This window comes from Catharus ustulatus, chromosome 7 (genome assembly GCF_009819885.2).
Source record: "Catharus ustulatus isolate bCatUst1 chromosome 7, bCatUst1.pri.v2, whole genome shotgun sequence".
Lineage (NCBI taxonomy): Eukaryota > Metazoa > Chordata > Aves > Passeriformes > Turdidae > Catharus > Catharus ustulatus.
In genome coordinates, this window is record NC_046227.1 from 29,385,561 (window position 1) to 29,400,311 (window position 14,751).

The 14,751-nt window shown below is 45.5% G+C and overlaps 1 protein-coding gene across 3 annotated transcripts in view; it reads right to left on the reverse strand.

The window, feature by feature from the left end:
• Positions 1–1,885, reverse strand: part of ZNF148 (zinc finger protein 148) — a 36,203-nt gene extending 34,318 nt beyond the window's left edge. For 2 of the 3 annotated variants that reach the window (XM_033064795.1, XM_033064793.1), the window contains exon 1: positions 1,828–1,885. The gene's annotated coding sequence lies outside the window, so the exon portion shown is untranslated. Of the gene's footprint in view, positions 1–1,133; positions 1,291–1,827 lie in introns of those variants that run through there. The other variant, XM_033064794.1, reaches the window with a different exon arrangement.
• Between the last annotated feature and the right edge of the window lie 12,866 nt (positions 1,886–14,751).

The following is a 14,751-nucleotide window of genomic DNA, read 5'->3' on the forward strand; positions in this document are numbered from 1 at the left end:
TGCACACAGCAGTCTAAATGCAAGGGATCATCCTCATCTTTTTCAGCTTTCTTCATTTATATCAGCTCACTGACTAAGTACAGGTATACTTGGGGAAGAGGAGCATGCAGACATCCGGACAAAACTACAAAGAAAACACTTTTGGAAACTGAACACACACATACATTCAGTGGCGTATTCAAGATGAAAGGCCATAACAGTTTTCAGGAAACTGCAACTGAAAATGAATTCTGCTTTCCTAAATTAGTGCAACAAGAGCAGGCTTTGCTGGTCTGTGCTGTGAATGTGTCTGTACCCTGTACCAAGAGCCTGCAGATCCCAGGAGTTCCACAGGAAAGCAGGCCTCACATGCTCCAGAGCTTCCGGCGCAGCCACAACTCCTGCAGATGACAGCTGTCACTGGACAATGCACAAACCCAAACACTGCAAGTGAACACTGAAAAACCAACATTGCCTGAAGGTATGCAAACTTTTCACACAGCAGCATAGATTTCAAGTCTCAATCTGACCACTGGTTTATCTGGACTGATTTGGAGAACAGGATAAGAACATCTGCAAAAATTGATGCAGGGTAGTACTGGTTTTCTACTTCTTCCCTTCATCAAACTCATGGAGAATGGCTACAAAACTTATACCACTTACAACAACAAAATTACAGTTGGGCACTCCAAAATGTTGAAGCATGATGAGTGGGCCCAGGTATACACTCCTAGATACGCTCCTAGCAAGCTTGTAAAGTACTACTGACACTTACAAGTAAATACAGAAATAAACAAAGCAACTGAGACCCTATTCAAAAGAAAAAACACAGTCCTCTGTCATTTGTCCTGTCCAGTGCAAAGATGCTGCTCATCAGGACTGAGACATCTCTTCCATCTACAACTTCTTGGACCAGACTGTCACGTGTATGCAGACAGAGATAGGTCATGCTCCAAGCAGACTTTCAAAGCAAGACCAAAGTTGTGATCACTGGATTCCACATATCTACTCTTTTTTTAATCATTCCGCAAAATCTCTCACAGCTGCCCTAAACAGTTTACAAAAACAAAGCGATCAGAGAGATGATTTATGTCTGCAACATAAATGTCTTCCCTTTCCATGAGCCAGCTTAATGCAGACGTTGCTGCACTCACCCCAGCTGAGGTTTGGCAGGAATCGGGGGAGGAATGATGCTGATGAGTGAAAGTGTTTGAAGCCCAACTAATTTCTCTTCAACTCCTACTGGTCCCCCCTGCTCTCCCAAGCCACTTCCAGCCTGGCACTTGTTAGCAGCTCCCGACGCTGGGGAAAAGAGGTGCCTTGCAAAAGCTTCCTCCGAGCAGCTGAGAGGAGACTCTGAGAAGGTTATGCAGAAATAAAACCAAACGAAATGACTGTTCGCAGGTCGGCACGCTTCACCTATCTTACACCGGGAACAATGGAGAGGCGAGCAGCGGGAGGATACGGCCCGGGAGGACGGGGCCGGCGGGACGCGCTGTCCGTCCGTCCGTCCGTCAGCTCTTTGTGCGTCTGTCAGGCAGCCCCGCTGGCCCCATCCCCGCCGCCCCGGCGCGGCCTGCGCGGCCCCGCGGCTCCGGGCCGGGCAGCGGACGGAGCGGGAGCAGCGGGAGCAGCGGGCGGAGGGCGCCCGCCGCCGCTTCATCCTCCGCTCCCCGCCGGCCTCTCCGCGCCGGGGCCAAGCGCGGCCCATGCGGGACGCGCCGCGCCGCGGCCCCCCCTTCCCTTCCTTCCCTTCCTTCCCCTCCCTGTCCTCCTCCTCCTCCTCCTCCCTCCCTCCGCGCACCGAACGGCCCCGACCGGCCCCGGCTCGCTCCCGCCGGCACTTACCGGCCGCAGAGCTGCGAGGAGAAGGCGGCCGGGCCGGGCCGGGCCGGGGCGCGGCGGCGGCGGCGGCGGCTCAGAGCGGCCGTGCCGCGGCCCCGGGCATGGCGGGGGCGGCGGGGCGTGGGCAGGGGGGGCCGGCGGGGCGGCGGCGGCGGCGGGGGGAGCCCGGGGGGAGCGGCGGCGGCGGCGGCGGCGGCTCCTTCCTGCTGCTCCGCCGAGCGTCCGCGGGCGGTGACAGCGACACCCGGCCAGAGCGCCGCGCGCGCGCTGCACCACGGGAAACGCGCCCGGAGGACCGGCGGGACGGGAGGAGGAGGATGGCGATGACGGCGATGGGGAAGCGAGACGGCAGCCGGGAGCCCCGCCGGGGCTGCGGCCGCTGCCGGGGCGGGCGGTGCCGGGTTACGCGCGGGTCAGGAGGCCGCGGCGGCCGTGGGAGCGCTGCCCGCCCGGCCCCGAGCGGAGGCGGGGCGGGAGAGACCCTTCGGCACCGGCCTGGCGGGGGCTGCCCCCGAGCCGCGGTGCCGGGCCAGCGGCCTCAGGCCCAGCAGGGCCTCCCGGAGGAGAGGAGGCCGGAGCGGCCGCGGTCGGTGTCAGGGAGAAGGCTCAACCATCACGGAATTGTGGTTGGAAGGGACCTCTGGAGATCATCGCGTCCAACCCCCGTGCCCAGGCAGGGTCAGCTGGAGCAGGTGGCTCAGGAACACGTCCAGGTGGGTTTGGAGTGTCTCCAAAGAGAGAGAGATTCCACGACCTCCCTGGGCAGCGTGTTCCAGGGCTCTGCCACCCTCAACGTGAAGAACTAAAACTTCATCTGGTTCCCCACTCCTGATGCATCTCTGGGCGAGGCCCCATTGCACACTGCCAGTGCCATTACACAGGTGGTGTCCCTCGGACTCGGGGCCTCCAAATCCACCTGAAAGCCCCAACATGAGTTTTCTGCACTGGAATCTCCATGACCATGATGTTCACCATTACCCTGCACAGTGAACTATGTGGAGGAGCGCTAGAGGCCAAATCTTAAAACCCAACGCCTTCCTTGGATTAGCTGTCCCCCAGCCTGGGCTGTGGCACGGTGTCACTTGCACCTCTCAGCTTCACCTCTTTCAGGGGTTACCTGAAACCAGCTGAATACAACTTCTCCACGTTTCTCTAAATAAAAGTCTTTCACCCAGCAACGCGCTTAAACACGTGCGTACCTCAATTGCTCTGTGTCATTTGCGTATAATTAAGCATGTGCTTAAGTGCTCTGCTGGATTGAAGCCAAGATCTGCATAAGCTCTGTTGGGTAAAATTTACCAGCTTCACTGGGCTTAGTTCTGTGAGTCATTCAATCAGCAGAAGCCCAAAGCTTTTTTGGTGCAGGCTTAGTTATTCCCAGGCTGTCCTACAGGATCACCCTGTCTCTGTGACAAGCCTTGTGCCCTTCACTCAGGTCCTGTTAGAAGTGACACACATCTGCCTGGTGAGTCAGCTGGGTTTCAGGTTCCTTCAGCAAGGTGCATTAATAAGGTTCTGCATCCTCACACAGGTCAGAGGTTGTGCCATCAAGTTACAGTACAAGAAATTGCCTGAAGAGAGTATTAATGACACCAGGACCCTGATGAAGGTCTGCCCTGACTTTGTGCAGTATGTACATTTCAAAGTGATGGTGTCAAGCACTCAATCTCTGTGAACAGAGGAAGGGGTTAATAAACCTCCCATACAGTCTTCTACAATTTTACACAAATACAAAAAGTGTCATTAACCTGCTTGTTGAATAAAATGGGAAACTTTTTCATTTCCAGAACCAGACTTTTAGAAACTGAGAGAAGATGTGCATTTATTCAGCTTTGATTTTTTTTCCTTCAAAGACAGTTAATTTGGTGACTTTACTCATTTTTCCCCGTCAAAAAAAAAATCATTTGAATTACATTAAGTCTGAGTTGGAAAGCTCAGCACTAAAACCTTATTTTAAAACACACTGAGGAATTAAAGCTTTCTGCAGGGTGAGCACAAGTCTTTCTCCAAGGACACATCAATTGGAACCTGCTTTTCAAAATATCTGTTTGGCAATTAACAGTGTAATACGAAGAAGAAAGACTGCCTTGTATTTAATGCAAAAAAGGAAGACTCAGCATATTTGAGTGCTGTTCATTACTCTTCATTACTCTCTTATCATTCTTCTGTGACCTTAATCAAGACCTGTTCCAATTTTCAAATGACAGCTTGGGTTAGAGTGCAGGTTTTTGTGTTGTTTTAAGAGGAATTAAGCACCTATAAATTGTCAAGTTCAGTGTGGATCTTGGAGTGCTTTGTTCATCTGGCAGTCCCCCACACCAGGGTAGAGGTGGTGAAGGGACACATCAGACCTTGGACCTCTCCCTCATGTATTTTCAAATGATGGCAGTTCCTCACCAAGTCACCCAGCTGTGGCACCCATGTTCATATTGGTGTTTGGACACATATTTAATACTGTTCTGTTTATTTATTAATATTAATGTTTTGACATAACAAAATAGAAAATAAATATATAAACTCAGTAGCTTGAGATGCTTAAAGGAGCATTTGCATTTTGACCTATATTTTTTTCCTTTACACTGCTCTGTAAATAGCAGAAAAACTCTGCTTTTCCCTAGGTAGAATAATTAATAGTCTTTAATATAGTCTTGCCTCTCCCTTGTGAATTCTGAAAGTTGCCCACCCATGAGAAACCCTCTATCAGGTGATGTGTATGCAGCATGGAGCACAGTACCTTTCAGTTTTAGGAGGACTAAATATTAGAAAGTAAAAAGCACTTCACCCCCCTGCCTTTTTTCTTCTTCTCTTTTCTTTATGAATCTAGAAAAAAAAAACAAAAAAAAATAGGAAGCACAAATAGTTTATGTATTAAAAAGTGGCTGAGGGGAATCACTGGAGAATACATGTGTTTTAAAAGGTCTTAACCAGGAAGTGGCTTCAGAAGTAACTGCACACAATCAAGCAGAACCACCACAGTTGACCTCCTGCATGAAAAACTGAAGGATTTACCTCAGAAATTTATGCATCAAGCCAATTACTTCTACTGAAACAGCTGTTGACTTGGAAAGATCCAGTCTGGGAATTTGAGAGAAAAGTCCACCAGTTATGTAGGCTTCTAATTATTCACTTTAGCTAGCAGGTTTAAGGACTGCATATCAAGATTTTTAACTCTATTCTCCAGGTCTTGCTTTATCCTTGTAACTCTTTATAATTCCACTTCCAAATTTTCAAAATTTTTTTGGTTTGTTTGTAAATACTGTTAGGGTGGGCCTACAGCCCAACCATTTTAGACCACAGACAGGTAAATCAGCAAACATCAAGTGCAGCTTCTTTTCACCCACCCACATCACCCTTTTCCTGTGCCTTTGGAGTGATGTACAGGGTCCAGTGGTGTGGCCTGTCCTACTGACTCTGTCCAGGCTGAAGTTCCCTGCTGCTTCTCTGTCCTCTGTCACATAAAACAATGATACAGCACGTCCATCTTCTCTTCCCCCTGCAGATGTCACAACTCACAGTTAACAGTCTCATTCCTTCCAACACATATGGTTGGCTTCTTTTGAGCAAAAATAATAAAGATCTGTTGAACTATTTATGTCTATTTGTAGATATTTGTGGTTACAGGATCAGGCCAAAGGAAATGTGAAAAACAATCTGCACTTCAGCAATCAATATTTTTACTGAGTATTTTATAATGATACTAAGTCTGAAAAAGCACACTGAAGATGATCAGTGAAGAGTTCATGTCTGTAGTAGTTTACATACAGAGAGCACTGCTTGAAAAACATTTATGTTCTCAGAAGAAGGTATTTGCAAGGTAAATCTAAGAGAAAGCATGAGGTGTTAGGGTGTGGAAATACCCAGTTGTGGAAATACACAATTCATCTTCCCAAACTGTGCTAAACCCACCTTTTCTGTACTTGTGAAATCATCAAACAGTTGAAGTTAATAACTTTGGTGGAAGATGAGAGTAACCTGACTTTCAGAGATTATAGATGTGTTCTCCACACCCCACTCCCATTATTTTCAGTTTCTCCCCTCCCTTCCCTCCTTGTCCACAAAGGTCACTGGTTGGTGGCCAGTATGTGCCAGTGGTAGCATGCATGGTGCTTTGGAAATGCCTTGGTGAATGCCTGACATTTCAATCAGGGAACAGTTGCTACTGAAAGCTAGAAAATCACCTTCCATCCATTTTTTCAATTGAAGTATTTCACCAAGGCTTTAACTAGCGCACATATTCAATGCAGAAATGTAATGAGTCCATTGTCTGAGCATCCACTCACATTGTCTGTAAATTGTTCCTCTTCATTTCAGCATCCCTGGTGGAATTTGTGTTTTAATTATTTAATGTTTTTTATAGCAAGCTTTCAATTCATGATCCCACATAAACCTGCCTCCACAGTCTGCCTTAGCCTGTATTGCTGGCAGATCAGGAATCAATGATGATGCTACAGAGGGGCACAGTGTGCTCGTCCTGACATTCCTAAGGCATGGAAATGTGGTGGCATGCAATGGCTCTGAACACCTGGGCATCTGATGTTTGCAAACAAAAATAATTAATTACAGTCAATGCTCTTTTCCTTAGTCCCAGAATCTTTTCTGTTCCTAAAACTGTTTTCCAGGAGAGCACTGTTCCACTTCTACCTGAGCCCTGAAGAATTCTTCATATCAGAGAGTTTCTAATGTCACAAACGTGTCTGACCTGACCCAGTCATTTATTTTACGATATTACAGCAGCCTGGAGTGCTTTAAAACTTGAGGTCGAGACAGCACAAAAACCCCAGAAAAAAAAATAAAAGTTTGATGAGAGACATACCTGTCTGAAAAAAAAAAGATAGCAAGGCAGCATCACTCAGGGTGGGTTTGTGCAGACACGAGACTTTCAGATAACTGTAATACGTCTGGCTTGGTCCCACATGGCATTCCTGCAAAATTAGCATTATAAATCTCTAGACTAAATGTTTAATGTCCCATGCTGAGATGTCTAATCGACAGAAAAAGCAACAAAAATGATGATAATGTAGCACTTGCCTAACACAAATTGTCAAATGACACGAGGCAGAACTTAAAGAGCCCGTCTCTCTGCCTTAAAACACAAGTTATAAGGAAAGCAGAAACCATCTACTCTTAACTCAGATTGGCAGCCTACCTAAGACATTTAAGTTGAATTTTCTGCAGATAGGAAAGCAAGAGGGCCTTAAACCCCAGTGTGAACACTTTAGGATTAAGCTTTTCAGAAATAAATGTAAAGGAAGTGAGGGATATTTTATCTGTAAAAGAGAACATCCACACAGGGATTTGGTGGGCTTTAACTGTTGCAATTTAATGTCACACCTTTACTTAATTCATCTTAATCTTTCCCATGTGTCTGTCCCGCTGCAGCTGAGTTCTTTAATTTGAAATATTATAGTGGATCTAATTTGAAAGACAGCATTAGCTGAACCATTAGCTAAAGGCTTGTCTGGGTGGGGAGGTTAGGCAGTGATGAGTAACCAGCTGCTTCTTACCTACTTTGTGTCAATGCTCTTGGTTTACATTATCGTGTTGCATGCGCTGAGAGTTTGTGCAAGCCAAGTACAGCATTTTAAATTCAGATTCACATCCCCCTTTACAAGTCTAACATTGACCTGATTAAAAGCAAGACACAAGACGTGCAGAGCAGGTAGGACACCGGGCTCTGATGCAGTGGTAAGGATGGGAGATTGATACTTACCAACTGAAAGTTCAAACACAAACACATATAGTTAAGATTGCTCAACACAGCAATAAAAGGAAGGGTTTTGTGTAAAAACATAATAAAAATCATTACTGGTTTTCTCTGGTACTATGCTCAAAAATTGCATCAGAATAAGGAAATATTGGAGCAAGACAGGCTATTAATCAGTCTCCAAATTACATAGAGCCTATTCATGACTGTCAGAAGTTGAACTGACTGGGCTGCTATAAATGTATTAAGTTAATCAGGCCAGTGGGGACTAAACAAAACCTCAGAGGCCTCCAAAAATGCCAGATGAATGGACAACACAATGGCCAACGAAGTTCATTGTATCTGCATGAAGTTCTGAACTTAGAAGAAAAGGCAAACTGCTAAGATCCATTACAGATGACAAATAGCCAAGGTACAGCTAAAGAAGGGGGGCTTTGGCCGGGAAAGGCAAGAAGGTAAAGTTGTTGATAAGTTATTTTCTCATGTGCCTTTCTCATAAAATGAGAAGTGAACTGGATGAAATCTGTCATAAGGCCAAAGCAAGCAAATTAAATGCTACTTGAATGTAGTGATGATTGATTTTTCTTTCAAAACACGAGGATGCATTGAATGGAGTTAATTAGGACTTGTACCAGACTATTCAACAGGAGGATGGGGACAGGTAAATTTTCAAATTGCACCAATCAGGAGGTGGTCCAGCTCCATGTCCATCCTCCTCTGGATGAGGATGGGGAAGAAGAGAGTGGAGTTCAGCTCAGTAAGGATGGAGAAAAGACCTGAACCTGTGGCTGTGCTAAATGACAGCAATATTGCAGAAGGGGGCTCAGTAGGGCAGTGCAGTTGTTCACAAGCTGGACATCAGCTGATGTGCACATCATGCTGTTAGATCTGACCTGGCTTAAACCTTGTGGGACACAAGGGAATCACTTCCATTCAGTCTGCACAGGATAGCTGAGAGTTCACCTGGGCAGGGAAGATACAGCTCAGCTGGAAAGGTCAATAGGAATGCCAAGATGTCTAGAAAACCTGACCAACAAGGCACATGTTCCCAAGGAGAATGCTCAGGGGGAAACATGATGAGGGTCTTCAAACATGTAAGAGGACATCACACAGACAAGTGGAGAAGGCTGGTTTCTCTGCCCTTGGGAGGTATGTAAGGCATAAAATTTTACCTTTAGGTTAGGTATTTTTCTGTTTTTCTAACAGCAAAGGTCACGAACCACAGGAATTGCCTATGGGGTTATGGAGTCAATAGAAGTCTTTAGGAGCAGTTTGCACAAATATACCATGAATGCTTTCAGAAGTAACCTAGATCACAGCCTTTGCCCCCAGGTGCCACCCAGATTTGGTTTTTGTGTGCAGATAAAGTAAGCAAACAGATAAAATAGGCTGAAGAACAATAAAAAGATACAGTATCTTGACATAGATCTGTGGTATAACTTCAAGCAGACTGCTGTGGTCCAGCCATCTCCAGCCATCTCAGAGACTGGGAACTTCAGAGGACTCAAAGAGCAACAAGTAGGATCAAGGGTGTGGCAATTCACAAAAGATTTGGATTATTATCTTCAGAGAAAAGCAGGGGAGACAGAATAAAAGTACATGAAGTAATGTCTGGTATAAAAAAGAAATCAACAAAAAAAGAATACAACAAGAGATTAAAATGGGGAGCTTCTTTGCTATGGCACATCCAAAGCATTGGTGCTAAACCCAAAAGGATTCTCAAGGAAAATGTCTTGCCAACACGGGTACCTGAGCACCTGCAAGGCTATAAAGAGGTCTGTTTCCTCTTACTTTACATCAGCCCTTTGCACCATACACTGTGGTTGTACCCCACTGCCACAGAATGGGCATGAAATGGGTAAAAGCAGACAAAAATTTGAAATTTCAGATATCTCTCTTTTTAAAAGCAGCAAGGGGGTTAAAAAAAAAAAAAAAAAAGACTGCTTGTTTGCAGGAGAATGCTGTTTATCCCAGTAGGCTGGGGCTGGCTGGCCATGCTGCCCATCACTGAAAGAACAGAGTCTATTCCAAGCACTCTGTGTTAGATATAGCACACATCCTGAGCCAAAAACACTGCTTAGCCCCAAAGCAGTAACTTGGACAGACTTTGTAAAGTCATGGCCTTGTCATCTTAAGAGAGCTCAGTGTGTGTATGAAGGAGGTGCCTCTGTGTGTCTGGTTTATCCAATAACGAGCAAACACTGACAAAGGATCTCCAATCTCCATGACAGCACTGACCACCTAAAAACAGAAGGGCAAAGGTCTTTAGTGCTAAGTCTTACACAAAGTTAACTTAACAAACCTAGTTATTACTGAATAACTCCAACCATGAAATTTGCAATTATCTATACATATCAGCTGGTGCCTGTGAAGAGCTAAACTTGGAGGGGATCCATTTAAGGACGCATAGAGACATCAGAAATCCCAGAGACATACCATAAATTTGGCCAGAAATTTGTTTAAAACACAAAGCAAACAACAAGAGACCAATTTCTGTGAAGGAATGTGGCCCTGTATATAGGCATTAAGAAAAATGTGACCTTTGTAATGCTGATACATCACACTGTTTTACAAAAGGGGACAGGTCCCTCCTCAGCTTCTCTCCCTGGGTCCACTTTGATAAGAATGGGATGCTGCACATGATATGGCCTCTCCATTGATCACCTCAGGAATGGTAGCAGTTGTTTTTAACATTAGAGCCTATTTTCAGCTAAAAGCACTGATGCAGTTTTCAAACTGTACATAGCTTCCAACAAGCTTGATAGAAAGCACCATCTCTCCTGGTCTCCTAGAACATCACAGCTGGTGTGGTATTTGTGAAGCCCCTTTCACACTGGCATAATCCTTTGGAAGGTTTTGGTGAGGACTAACTGAGACCCTGCAGGAGGAGAGCACACCCCCACACTTGGTGCACAGGCAGATTCAGAGAGCCTGAGGTTGGTCAGGAGGTTGGTCCATGTAATGCCAGCTCAGAAAGATCCAGAAGAGCAATTAACACCTGCTTGGGAAATCCAGGGAGCTTGGCTAAGCCTTGGGGACAATGTAAAATGAAAGTGGTCAGAAGAACGTCAGAATGGTTTGAGTGTGGGCTGGGGATATCCCAGACAACAAAGGCTGTTTGGTAAGAGTTGCTTTCCATCTGCAAAGCAGATGAGAGTTCAATGCTGAGGATAATTTAAAAGTCAAATAAATGGTTTAAAATGGCTTGTAGTAAGTAAAACCATATTCCTTTGTGAAGTACACTGCCCTTGTTTACTGGGTGGATGTATGCACACCAAGCCAGACAAGCAGATGAAGAAAAACTGGTACCTGGGTTCAAGGAAAGAGTCTTGGCCAGTATGAGAGGAGGTGCAGCAAAAGGTGAAAGAAAATATCCCCTCAGTGCTTCACAGGGCAGGTGGGTAAGGAGCTGTTGGTGGATGAAAGCACATAACGGGAGAGGACAGATAGTGACAGTGGATTGCAAGGTCATGCACTGAATGTTCTTCTGGGTCAAAGCATTGTCTCAAGAAAGAGGCAGCTTCCCTTCCCCACAGCCCCTGTGCGGAGCTGACAAGGTTTGCAGAGCTGCCAGTGGTTGTGCAGTAGGTCCTAACTGCCAGACAAAGTTAAATCTCAATTTTCAGAAGCTAGAGGCACAGAGGAAATAGACCCTGATAAAATACCTAGCTGATAACCTTGACAAAATCACAAAACTAAATAAATAAGCAGAAGTAAGAGATTCTGGATAACTCATTGAATACACAAGGGCAAACCCAACAAGGTGACCCCAAATTCATGTACCTCTGGGGGAAAAAATAGCTTTATTTAAAAAAAAATTCATCATGTTATCAAAGTTTCCCTATCAACACAGTAGAGGCAAGCTGACAGGCTGAAATCAATGCCAGCTATTGGAATATGAAGGCATGATAAAAGGCTACGACTTCCTTTGAAAAATGTATGTTTAGATGTAGATCAAGAATACTTTCATTTCATCAGCTTGGCCATTTTTTGATCAACTCACTTAGCATATTTAATTAAAGATATGATAGTCAATCTTATTTCTAATTGCATGCAAATTGGCAATATTTTGCGGATTGGTTCCTGCTTCAGAAATGTGTCTGTTTGTAGTACAGCCTACTTATGTACTAAAATGGCAGCTTTCTTTCCACAGTTTACAGAGACGTTAACGAAGCTGGAGCTGTCAAAAAATAAAACATCCTCTGCTGTAGCTGTGCATACTAACAAGTAGTCTTAATGCTGGTGAAATTTTCATGTAGAAATCAGTAAGTCAGTGTCCTTAAAAAGGAAAAAAACAGGCCTTATTTAGTGCCAAAGTAGACAAATAAAATAATTTGTTAGAGAGAGTGAAAAAAAAAAAAACAAAAAGCAAGTTGAAAATACCACAGAATGTGTTATTGAAGTAAGTGATGTTGGTAATACAAAAGCTAACTGAATCACAAATAAAGAAAATAAGTAGAAGACTGGGGTTTAGCATAAGGTGAGGCAGCATCAAAATATCACATGCAAAAATAGCAAACAGGCTGGGTTAGAACAGAAAGAGGATGTTGCTGTCTTTTCCACAGAAATGCTGATCATAGGCATAGAAAATGGTTAATATTGCAGCTTCAAAGTTTAGTCTAGTGAAAGATGATTTTCATAATAATCCAGGGACATGTCCTTTGAAGCTAAAATAGAAAAAGGCAAAGGTACAAAAATTTCAGTTGCCCTTGCAGGAGCAGTATCCTGAAGCCATTGACAAAGACCAGCTGCTCACAGTTAAATCAGATCAGAATTCCTACCAGGTAGTGGGTCAGGGTGCACAACCCTCTAAAACAGAGGGCAAAAAACCAGATTATGTTTACTGTTGGAAATTGTTACTCTGAACCTGTGAATTTTTTTAATACTTCAAATCATTCCTAGCTAGTTGGTATTGGGTACTACCCAAGAGGTCCTGCAGGAACTGATGAGCTGCTTGTGCTGGGCACAGCCATTGAAAGAACAAGAGGTCTGTCCATCCTCAAGTCTGTCAAAATATGTGAAGACACAACTACCAACGGGAATATAACATTCTCTATCCCTCGTTGCTGAATTTGCACATCATCTCACCATTCCCTCTGTCTATTTTTTATAGCTGCAAACAAATGAAGGAATGTTAACCTTAAATCACCGCAGCTCAGGAATGTGGGGAGGAGAGAGGGAGCACAGGGAGCTGCTGTGATCCTTCCCTGTGATCTGCCTGACCCCGACCAGCAGCTGCTGCTAAAAGCACCACCTTGCACGGTCAGGCTGTCCCTGTGTGTTTGCATAGTTTCTAGTGAGGGCCATGGATTCAGTGTCCAGAAAAAAAGAATTTCTTTGCACAGTGGAAGTTTTTCCAGACCTAAAGTCTGTAGCAGAAAACCACCAGCAATACAAACCACTACACCTAAAGGATTTATCAAGTTTTTGTGATTCATCTAAGATAAATTGTTGTCTTCTCCACTTAGTAGATCTTACAGAAATTTGTATCAGAACGTGAAAAAGAAATCTCAATCACCTTCTAGAAAATGAGATACTGGTTATCAAATATTGCACTTCCTGTAATTGCCATCACATTGTAAGAGCAGTCACGCTGACAGTTTAATTGTTCACGAAATACTTGAACTATACATGAGGACCCGTTTGATCCCAGAGCTGGCACAGCAGCCAAGCCTCAGAACATACTCACAAGCCCTGTTTGAGGAGCAGTACCCCTGAGCTGGTTTCTAAACACTACAGCAGCTGTCACCCCTGTGCACTGCTGGATGTGCCCAGGTCCTGCATCCCTCCCCTGCCATGGCATCCCCCCACCCCCAGCTCACCACCCTTCCCACCAGATGGGAACGGGCTCCCTGCAATGCATCCCTTCCCTGCAGCCTCCATGCAGATGGGCACTCCCTGGGCAGATGGTCCTGCCTGTCCCCAGCCTCCCTCCCAGCACCTCAAAGCCCTTAAACCACTCTTTAAACTACTTCCTCCACAGAGACATTTCAAACCACATCATAGCCCACCAAAAGCTACCAGCAACCCAGATTTCTTCCCTTGGAACCTTTTCCCAGCTGGAAAAGGTGAGACAAGATACTGCCTGCTGTCACACTGCTAAGCTCACTAACCTGTTATTCTAGACCCCTTCCAAGCTTCCCTGGCTTTGCAATTACCAAAGAATAAAAACAGCAAGGATACAGCAAACAAGGCACCAGAGACATGGGGGCACACCTGCAGCCCCTGCTTTGTGGTGTGAAATAAAGGGTTGCTGACAGTGAGCGTGGAGCAGCCTAGAGCTGCTACCTGGAGGAGCAAAGCACACGGAATTTTGCAAGGAATGAGGCAGTAAGGAAAGCAGAGGAACCAAAGGAAAACAAAACGATGACCAGCTAGCAAGTGCCTCTTTGGAGATGTCCAGCTCCACCAAGCAGCTGTGCTGCATCCCCAGGCAGCACATTCTCCTCACCAGGATGGTGGCAGTCCCTGCTCTCCTGTGGATCCAGAGAGCCACAGCAAACTGCAGGACAGCCATGGATAAATGAGGGAAGAAGAAGCCTCCAGGACCGTGGGATGCCCTTGACCACATTCACAGGAAAGGAGGCTCCCATGGCAGCTAGTGCATTTTCCAATCACTCAAACACTTCCCCTGGGAATTACCATATCTGCTACTGAGAGCTCTGGGAGAATGAGGTTATGAGTAGCTGCCATCTGCAGCAGAGCAATCACAGAGCAGAGCAATCCACACACAGAACAAAACATGGGTGATCTCAGCCCAAAAGACCCTTATGTGCCATTTCATTAATTTCATTCAACTAGTCACATGCTTCTAAAGTAGCATCCCACAACAGGTTTTTCCCTCCAAATTCACATCAGCGCTAAACTGGTATGAAATGCAAGTTTAGGGGACCATGGTGCACAGAGGGAACTTGCCTTCAGTTTGTTTCCTAAATGGACAGGCCGTGGTGGCCACTGCACCAGGTGGTTTTCTCTCCATTTCCCCTTCCCCTTTCCATAACTTCTGCAAGAACAGGGAGGTCTGCATCTCCCCAGCCCTGAGGAATGCTCCCCCCTTCTTGGAACAGCAAAAGCTGATTTTGTTCACAGTGCAGAGGAACACAACTCTGAGCCCCTCTTGTAAGGGGCTCAGTGTTTAAGGATGCCAGCAAGTCCCAGTGATTCTCATATTGGCATTGACTCGTGGCCATAAATTACTCAGACATGACTGAAAGAGGGCAGAG